Raw genomic sequence first — 11153 nt, forward strand, 5'->3', positions numbered from 1 at the left:
ATAAACAAACAAAATACGGCAGAGTTTCCTAAGAGCTAGTCACGATGCTGCCTTCTCCGTCGGCGCCATCACAGTCCATGAGACCAGGCTGAGATATGAGGAGCCTTGTGTGGGTGAGTGTTTTTGTCTAGGTCTGTGTATGTCATAGAGTACTTCCGGGTTGGAGCGAGTAGTCGCATTTCGCTTCGCTCCACAGGTAGTATTACATTTCATTTCATTACAGTACAACGGTTTGATTTGTTTGATCTTAGCAATTTTTTCTTAGCTAGCTACATAGCCGTCTTTGTATCAAAGATAATTGTGTAGTTTAGAGTAATTATCGAGGTTAGCTAGCCAGCTATTTTCGTCCTTCTAACGTAGTCAACACTGCTAGCTAGCCTACTTCACCAGCCATCAGTACTGTATCATTTTAGTCAATAAGATTTTTTGCAACGTAAGCTTAACTTGCTGAACATTCGAGACGTGTAGTCCACTTGTCATTCCAATCTCCTTTGCATTAGCGTAGCCTCTTCTGTAGCCTGTCAACTATGTGTCTGTCTATCACTCTTCTCTCCTCTCTGCACAGACCATACAAATGCTTCACACCGCGTGGCCGCTGCCACTCTAACCTGGTGGTCCCAGCGCGCACGACCCACGTGGAGTTCCAGGTCTCCGGCAGCCTCTGGAACTGCCGATCTGCGGCCAACAAGGCAGAGTTCATCTCAGCCTATGCTTCCCTCCAGTCCCTCGACTTCTTGGCACTGACGGAAACATGGATTACCACAGATAACACTGCTACTCCTACTGCTCTCTCCTCGTCTGCCCACGTGTTCTCGCACACCCCGAGAGCTTCTGGTCAGCGGGGTGGTGGCACTGGGATCCTCATCTCTCCCAAGTGGACATTCTCCGGAGGGATCGAGTGTAGGTTTTTTCAGAAGGGGTGCAACTCTCGCTCTCTTGAAGACGGATGGGACGTAGCCAGCGGTCAAGGATGAGTTGATGAGCGAGGTGAGGTAAGGGAGAAGGTCTCCGGAAATGGTCTGGAGAAGAGAGGAGGGGATAGGGTCAAGCGGGCAGGTTGTTGGGCGGCCGGCCGTCACAAGACGCAAGATTTCATCTGGAGAGAGAGGGGAGAAAGAGGTCAAAGCACAGGGTAGGGCAGTGTGAGCAGAACCAGCGGTGTCGTTTGACTTAGCAAACGACCCATCTGTCTATCGCCTCCTTTGAATTCCATGTTGTCACAGTTACCAGCCCTTTCAAGCTTAACATCCTTATCATTTATCGCCCTCCAGGTTCCCTTGGAGAGTTCATCAATGAGCTTGACGCCTTGATAAGTTCCTTTCCTGAGGATGGCTCACCTCTCACAGTTCTGGGTGACTTTAACCTCCCCACGTCTACCTTTGACTCATTCCTCTCTGCCTCCTTCTTTCCACTCCTCTCCTCTTTTGACCTCACCCTCTCACCTTCCCCCCCTACTCACAAGGCAGGCAATACGCTTGACCTCATCTTTACTAGATGCTGTTCTTCCACTAATCTCATTGCAACTCCCCTCCAAGTCTCCGACCACTACCTTGTATCCTTTTCCCTCTCGCTCTCATCCAACACTTCCCACACTGCCCCTACTCGGATGGTATCGCGCCGTCCCAACCTTCGCTCTCTCTCCCCTGCTACTCTCTCCTCTTCCATCCTATCATCTCTTCCCTCTGCTCAAACCTTCTCCAACCTATCTCCTGATTCTGCCTCCTCAACCCTCCTCTCCTCCCTCTCTGCATCCTTTGACTCTCTATGTCCCCTATCCTCCAGGCCGGCTCGGTCCTCCCCTCCTGCTCCGTGGCTCGACGACTCATTGCGAGCTCACAGAACAGGGCTCCGGGCAGCCGAGCGGAAATGGAGGAAAACTCGCCTCCCTGCGGACCTGGCATCCTTTCACTCCCTCCTCTCTACATTCTCCTCTTCTGTCTCTGCTGCTAAAGCCACTTTCTACCACTCTAAATTCCAAGCATCTGCCTCTAACCCTAGGAAGCTCTTTGCCACCTTCTCCTCCCTCCTGAATCCTCCTCCCCCTCCCCCCCCTCCTCCCTCTCTGCGGATGACTTCGTCAACCATTTTGAAAAGAAGGTCGACGACATCCGATCCTCGTTTGCTAAGTCAAACGACACCGCTGGTTCTGCTCACACTGCCCTACCCTGTGCTTTGACCTCTTTCTCCCCTCTCTCTCCAGATGAAATCTTGCGTCTTGTGATGGCCGGCCGCCCAACAACCTGCCCGCTTGACCCTATCCCCTCCTCTCTTCTCCAGACCATTTCCGGAGACCTTCTCCCTTACCTCACCTCGCTCATCAACTCATCCTTGACCGCTGGCTACGTCCCATCCGTCTTCAAGAGAGCGAGAGTTGCACCCCTTCTGAAAAAACCTACACTCGATCCCTCCGATGTCAACAACTACAGACCAGTATCTCTTCTTTCTTTTCTCTCCAAAACTCTTGAACGTGCCGTCCTTGGCCAGCTCTCCTGCTATCTCTCTCAGAATGACCTTCTTGATCCAAATCAGTCAGGTTTCAAGACTAGTCATTCAACTGAGACTGCTCTTCTCTGTGTCACGGAGGCGCTCCGCACTGCTAAAGCTAACTCTCTCTCCTCTGCTCTCATCCTTCTAGACCTATCGGCTGCCTTTGATACTGTGAACCATCAGATCCTCCTCTCCACCCTCTCCGAGTTGGGCATCTCCGGCGCGGCCCACGCTTGGATCGCGTCCTACCTGACAGGTCGCTCCTACCAGGTGGCGTGGCGTGAATCTGTCTCCGCACCACGTGCTCTCACCACTGGTGTCCCCCAGGGCTCTGTTCTAGGCCCTCTCCTATTCTCGCTATACACCAAGTCACTTGGCTCTGTCATATCCTCACATGGTCTCTCCTATCATTGCTATGCAGACGACACACAATTAATCTTCTCCTTTCACCCTTCTGATAACCAGGTGGCGAATCGCATCTCTGCATGTCTGGCAGACATATCAGTGTGGATGACGGATCACCACCTCAAGCTGAACCTCGGCAAGACGGAGCTGCTCTTCCTCCCGGGGAAGGACTGCCCGTTCCATGATCTCGCCATCACGGTTGACAACTCCATTGTGTCCTCCTCCCAGAGTGCTAAGAACCTTGGCGTGATCCTGGACAACACCCTGTCGTTCTTAACTCACATCAAGGCGGTGACCCGTTCCTGTAGGTTCATGCTCTACAACATTCGCAGAGTACGACCCTGCCTCACACAGGAAGCGGCGCAGGTCCTAATCCAGGCACTTGTCATCTCCCGTCTGGATTACTGCAACTCGCTGTTGGCTGGGCTCCCTGCCTGTGCCATTAAACCCGTACAACTCATCCAGAACGCCGCAGCCCGTCTGGTGTTCAACCTTCCCAAGTTCTCTCACATCACCCCGCTCCTCCGCTCTCTCCACTGGCTTCCAGTTGAAGCTCGCATCCGCTACAAGACCATGGTGCTTGCCTACGGAGCTGTGAGGGGAACGGCACCTCTGTACCTTCAGGCTCTGATCAGGCCCTACACCCAAACAAGGGCACTGTGTTCATCCACCTCTGGCCTGCTCGCCTCCCTACCTCTGAGGAAGTACAGTTCCCGCTCAGCCCAGTCAAAACTGTTCGCTGCTCTGGCACCCCAATGGTGGAACAAACTCCCTCACGACGCCAGGTCAGCGGAGTCAATCACCACCTTCCGGAGACACCTGAAACCCCACCTCTTTAAGGAATACCTAGGATAGGATAAAGTAATCCTTCTAACCCCCCCCTTAAAAGAGTTAGATGCACTATTGTAAAGTGGTTGTTCCACTGGATATCATAAGGTGAATGCACCAATTTGTAAGTCGCTCTGGATAAGAGCGTCTGCTAAATGACTTAAATGTCAATGTTAAATGTCATATCACTCCTCAAATGTGTCAAGGACCAAGGCACCAAAGAGAACAACTCTACTTCCTAATGTATACAGACATATTTGTCTTCTACTCTCTTCCTGCATCTGTTTGACTGTGTCTGACCTGTCCACCGGACGTGCTACCTGTCCAAGACCTGCTGTTTTCAACTCTCTAGAGACCGCAGGAGCGGTAGAGATACTCTTAATGATCGGCTATGAAAAGCCAACTGACATTTACTCCTGAGGTGCTGACTTGCTACACCCTTGATAACTACTGTGATTATTATTATTTGACCATGCTGGTCATTTATGAACATTTGAACATCTTGGCCATGTTCTGTTATAATCTCCACCCGGCACAGCCAGAAGAGGACTGGCCACCCCTCATAGCCTGGTGCCTCTCTAGGTTTCTTCCTAGGTTTTGGCCTTTCTAGGGAGTTTTTCCTAGCCACCGTGCTTCTACACCTGCATTGCTTGCTGTTTGGGGTTTTAGGCTGGGTTTCTGTACAGCACTTCGAGATATTAGCTGATGTACGAAGGGCTATATAAATACATTTGATTTATTTGATTGCCACTCTCAGTGACAGATAACTAGTCCACAGCATGTAGTAATTGCTAACAACTTTTAAAAAACTAATACAAATTACAATCCATTTTGCATTCAGCATTAGCTTTTTATTTTGTTACTCAGCTTGTACATTTAATATACACATTTGATCATAATCCGTTACATTTAACTGGATACATGATATCAATAAGATGAAAAAGTGACAAGGGAAAAGGGCATTGGAGTACTGTAGGTGGGCGGGACATAACTAATATAACAGATACACTACATAACCTAAAGTATGTGGACACCTGCTCGTCAAACATCTCATTCTAAAATAATGGGCATTAATATGGAGTAGGTCCCCTTTGCAGCTATAACAGCCTCCACTCTTCTGGGAAGGCTTTCACCTAGATGTTGGAACATTGCTGCGGGTACTTGTTTCCATTCAGCCACAAAACCATTAGTGAGGCCGGGCACTGATGTTGGGCGATTAGGCCTGGCTCGCAATTGGCATTCATTTCATCCCAAAGGTGTTTGATGGGGTTGAGGTCAGGGCTCTGTGCATGCCAGTCAAGCTGAAACAGGAAAAGTCATTCCCCAAACTGTTTCCACAAAGTTGGTAGCACAGAATCATAGTGTTAAGATTTCCCTTCACTGGAACTAAGGGGCGTTGCCCGAACCATTAAAAAGCCCCAGACTATTATTCCAAACTTTACAGTTGGCACTATGCATTGGGGCAGGTAGCGTACTCCTGGAATCAGCCAAACCCAGATTCGTCCATCGGACTGCCAGATGGTGACGTGTGGTTCCTCACTCCAGAGAAAGTGTTTCCAATGGCGGCGAGCTTTACACCACTCCAGCAGACGCTTGGCATTGCACATGGTGATCTTAAGCTTGTGTGCGGCTGCTCGGCCATGGAAACCCATTTCATGAAGCTTTTTACTAACAGTTCTTGTGCTGACGTTGCTTCCAGAGGCAGTTTGGAACTGGGTAGTGAGTATTTCAACCAAGGACAGACGATTTTTCATGCTACGCGCTTCACCACTCGTCTGTCCAGTTCTGTGAGCTTGTGTGGCCTACCACTTCGCATCTGAGCCGTTGTTGCTCCTAGACGTTTCTATTTCACAATAACAGCACTTACAGTTGACCGGGGCAGATCTAGCAGGGCAGACATTTGACGAACTGACTTGTTGGAAAGGTGGCATCCTATGACGGTGCCACGTTGAAAGTCACTGAGCTCATCAGTCAGGTCATTCTACTGCCAGTGTTTGTGTAATGAGATTGCATGGCTGTGTGCTCTTTTTTATACACCTGTCAGTAACGGGTGTGGCTGAAATAGCCGAATCCACAAATTTGAAGGGGTGTCCACATACAATTGTATATATAGTGTATGTGGTGATCATAACAAGCACAGCAGACTGTCTTCAGTAGTTTATGGACACAACAAAGAGACAGGTGGGTTAAGAAGTGTGGGCAGAAGCATATTGGAGGCAGATAGATAGTCATGACTCATGTTGTGACACAGGAGGGGGTGTGGGCTGTCCTTCCAGGATGAGGGCTCTTTAGGACCAAGATCTTCACTCAGTCAGTCACTGTTGTGTTACTGCCCTCTGCTGGACAGAAAGTAGATTGGTGCACAATACAGGCTTATTATAGAAATAATGATAACAATGTAGTCATCTTCTCTGTATGATGAGGATTAAAAAGTGACAGACTAAAGAGTGATGTATTGTACACTTACAGTAGTAATGTATGGTCTTGTTTGTTTCTTTGTTAAGAGATTAGCATCATCTGTGTAGGTACATGAGAGAGAAGTCAACACTGACCTGTGTGCTGTTATGCTAGTGAGCTGTAGACCACATTATCATCTGGTTCTGCCTAGAGGAGAGGAGAGACACACACAGGTAGAGAGGAGAAGAGGGACAATTTGTAATGATGGAATGTAGGCGACTGCTTGGAAACACTTCAACCATTTATTGCAGAATATGCTGACACAAGGAAGAGATACATAAACATTAAAACTCAGAAATGTTTACAGCATAACACATTTTCAGTGTCTACAACTTATACACCAATGACTGACAAAGCACAGGCCACAAAACCCTCCTTTTCAAGTATTCTGATGAAACCATCCTGTTCCTCTTGAATGACCCCCCCCCCCCCCCCCCCTCCTTCCAGCAATATCAATCATCCATTACCCAATTCAGTGAACGATGCTGCAATAACTACCTGGATCTCAACTTCTCCAAAACAAAATAAATGACCATTGACTTTCCCAAAAACCCCACATGTGACGTCCCTGTCCTCATCAGAGGAGAGGCTGTTGAAATGGTTCCTTCATTTAAATTCATCTGAATTACAGTCGACCACAAGCTCACCTTTGATCAACACACCACTGAAATAACACAGAAGTCCCAGCAACGTCTACAATGTAGAATGCTCACAGTCTCACACCACAATAAACTATTAAGGATCCACGACACGGCATCTAAACTGATTGGACTCTACACTCCAAAACACTCCCTTCTTAATGAAGGAGCTATCCAGAGTAAAGCCCACCACATGATCTCCAGTTCAGACCACCCACTCCTCCACTGCTTTGATCTTCTCCCATCAGGTCAGAGATTTCAGACTATTAAATGTCTCACTGCAGGCTTCAGGAGGAGTTTCATCCCAGGGACTATCACAATTATAAACAGTTCCATGTATCTTCCTCCTATGGCCAGGTGGGTGGTGCTTTTTATGTCTGACTGTTGTTTGTTTCCTGATGTTCCTCTTGTAGGACAATAAACCTGATATGTGACCCACCAGTCTGCCACATAGCTGACAGTACAACACAGATACAACTTCATCTATTAACATCATTGTGATCAGAATAGCAGCCTTACCTTGGTCTGTACATTTAGCTGGTTCCTCCTCTTGGGGACAACACTGCTGTATGTCACATCATCACCATTTGCAGGAAATGGGTCCAGCTGTAGGGCTAGTGAGCTGTAGACCACGTTATCATCTGGTTCTACCTAGAAGAGAGGAGGGACACACACAGGTAGAGAGGTGAAGAGGGACAATTTGTGACGATGGAATGCAGGCTACAGCTTGGAAACAGGTGGGAATAGGTACATTAAGGCTCACAAGGCTCACAAGGCCCAGATGGCATCCCTAGCCGCGTCCTCAGATTATGCGGAGACCAGCTGGCTGGATTGTGTACGTACGTATTCAATCTCTCCTTATCACTGTCTGCTGTCCCCAAATGCTTCAAGATGTCTACCATTGTTCCTGTACCCAAGAAAGCAAAGGTAACTGAACTAAATGACTATTGCCCGGCAGCACTCACTTCTGTCATAATGAAATCCTTTGAGAGGCTAGTTAAGGATCATATCACCTCCACCTTACCTGACACACTAGACTCACTTCAATTTGCCACAGACGATGCAATCGCCGTAGCACTGCACACTGCCCTAACCCATCTGGACAACAGGAATACCAAGGTAAGAATACTGTTCATTGACTACAGCTCAGCCTTCAACACCATAATACCCTCCAAGCTCATCATTTAGCTCTGGGTCTGAACTCAGCCCTGTGCAAATGGGTCCTGGACTTCCTGACGGGCCGCCCCCAGGTGGTGAAGGTAGGAAACACCTCCACTACGGTGATCCTCAACACAGGGGCCCCACCACGGTGTGTGCTCAGCCCCCTCCTGTACTCTCTGTTCACCCATGACTGTGTGACCACGCACGCCTCAAACTCAATCATCAAGTTTGCAGATGACAACAATAGTAGCCTGATTGCCAACAATGACGAGACAGTCTACAGGGAGGAGGTGAAGGCCCTGGCGGAGTGATGCCAGGTAGATAACCTCTCCCTTAACGTTAACAAAACGAAGGAGCTGATCGTGGACTTCAGGATAGAGAGAATACGCCCCCATCCACATCGACAGGGCCGCAGTGGAGAAAGTGAACAGCTTCACGTTCCTCGTGGGTACACGTCACTGACAATCTGAAATGGTCTACCCACACAGACAGTGTAGTGAATAAGGCACAACAGCGCATCTTCAACCTCAGGAGGCTGAAGAAATTTAGCTTGGCCCCTAAGACCCTCAAACTTACACAGATGCACAATTGAGAGCATCCTGTCAGGCTGTATCAGCACCTGGTATGGCAACTGCACCGCCTGCAAGCGCAGGGCTCTCCAGAGGGTGGTGCGGTCTGCACAACGCATCACCGGGGGCACACCACTGCCTGCCCTCCAGGACACCTACAGCACCTGATGTCACAGGAACGCCAAAAAGATAATCAAGGACATCAACCACCCAAGCCACGGCCTGTTCACCCCGCTATCATCCAGAAGGCGAAGTCAGTACAGGTGCATCAATGTTGGGCCCGAGAGACTGAAAAACAGCTTCGATCGCAAGGCCGTCAGACTCTTAAATAGCCATCATTGGGCAAAATCCACCCAGTGCCCTGCCCTGAACTTAGTTACTGTCACTAGCGGCTACAACCCGGTTGCTCAACCCTGCACCTTAGAGGCTGCTGCTCTTTGTACATAGACATGGAATCACTGGTCACTTTAATAATGTTTACATACTGTTTTACTCATTTTAAATGTATATACTGTATTCTAGTCAATGCCAACCTATTCAACTATTGCTGTATATATACTCTTCTATCCTATGTATTCTACAGATATACTAAATATTCTATCCACATACTGTCCATAATGTCTATACAACTGTCATGACGTTGGCCTGGGGGTAGGTTTATGACAGTCATAAATACCTATCCCCCCTTTTTCCTCTCTCTACCCTACTGATGTGACATTTGAAAATCCCTTGGTTAACATAGAGATTCTGGGAACATCAGAAGGTGGGGGGAAATTAACCATATTTTGGTAATCCGACCAGTTGAACATATGCGTGGGTACTTAATGAATATGATGTCAGTTCAGTTGTCATCTGAGACATTCTCATCAATGATAGGATGACATAAACTCTACAGTGGAAAGTCTACACATTAGAGTTATCAGATTCACATGGAATTGTTGGGCAATTTAAATGTTTAAATATAAAATTATTGGTGAAAAGATTAAATGTAATTTTAGCTTCCAAATGAGAGATTTGGGTTTTCATAAGGTTAGGGCTCTGCTCAATCAGTGGCCCGCCCCTGTGAAGAGACATGGGTTATAAAACTATGAAAACACACCCTTCTCCCTCCACTATATAAAGCCTTGACGAAAATGTAACCTCCTGTTCCGAGAATGTGAGGACGACGGACCATACGTTAAAAGGACTAACATGTCAACTGTTCCGGGTACATTAGGATGACGATCCGATGTCAGAATGGTTCAGATGTCAACTACAGAACTAAGCCAACCTCAGCGTGAGCTTTGGTTGCGAATGGTATGAACTTTGAACTCTTATTCACTACAGAAGTGATACCTCCTAGCCGTTGAGTTAGCAACAGCAGCTGCAAACGTGGGCTAGGAAAGAACAGACAGAGTATCCCGTCTACCACACAACGACGTTACTACAACGTATTCAATTTACCAGCAGAGACATTCTTCAAAGGACAAAGGACTCTGTTGGGCAACACGGCCTTCCATCTACCACCAACCTACCGAAGCGCAGCTCAGAGTAAATATTTATTGCATTTTCCTTTTCCAAATGGGCGGTAATTTAGAATGCATAAGATACTGTATTTACGATGGCATGGCTTCTCCCTTTGTTCCTCAAGTCTTCCCGCTCTTTCACTCAAACCCAGCCCCCTTTTCTTTTGTGTAACCAGCTGTCATATCTGTTGCGTTCCCTAGGTACGTTTTCCTTTATGACGTAATTTGTAATCAAGGTATGATTCATTCTGTGTATATGTAATTCTGTGTGATTAGTTAGGTATTTAGTAAAAAATAATTAAACCCAATTTTGTATTGCTGATTCAATTTGTTAGCCAGGGTTCGTGAAGATAACCAAGAATTTACAACTTTCAGATGAGACTGAAATAAGGTGACGATTAATATTGACTGCTATTGATGTAAAATATTACTAGGTCTTTAAGAGTTTATTCGGAAGATAACAGCTCTATAAATATTATTTTGTGGTGCCCCGACTTTCTAGTTAATTACATTTACATGATTAGCTCAATCAGGTAATATTAATTACGGAGAAAGGATTTTATAGAATAGCATGTCATATCACTTAATCCGGCATAGCCAAAGACACATCCCATCACACACATATATTTATACTCCGAATTCCAACATTGCTCGTCCTAATGTTTCTATATTTCTTAATTCCATTTTTTTACTTTTAGATCTGTGTCTATTGTTGTGAATTGTTAGATACCACTGCACTGCTGTAGCTAGGAACACAAGCATTACGCTACACCTGCAATAACATCCGCTCATTATATGTTTACGGCCTATAAAATTTGATTTGATAAAGACATTAAAACTCCAAAATGTTTACAGCGTAAGACATTTAAATTGTCTAACAAATATGTGACTTCATCTATAATTTATCCTCATGCACCAGTCTGCCACATAGCCAGCAGTTCAACACAGCTACAACATAATCTATTAACATCATAGTGATCAGAATAGCAGCCTTACCTTGGTCTGTACATTTAGCTGGTTCCTCCTCTTGGGGACAACAGTGCTGTACGTCACATCATCACCATTGGCAGCAAATGGGTCCTGCACAAGTTTATTTCTTCAGA

Source organism: Salvelinus alpinus, chromosome 18 (assembly GCF_045679555.1).
Source record: "Salvelinus alpinus chromosome 18, SLU_Salpinus.1, whole genome shotgun sequence".
NCBI classification, from domain to species: domain Eukaryota; kingdom Metazoa; phylum Chordata; class Actinopteri; order Salmoniformes; family Salmonidae; genus Salvelinus; species Salvelinus alpinus.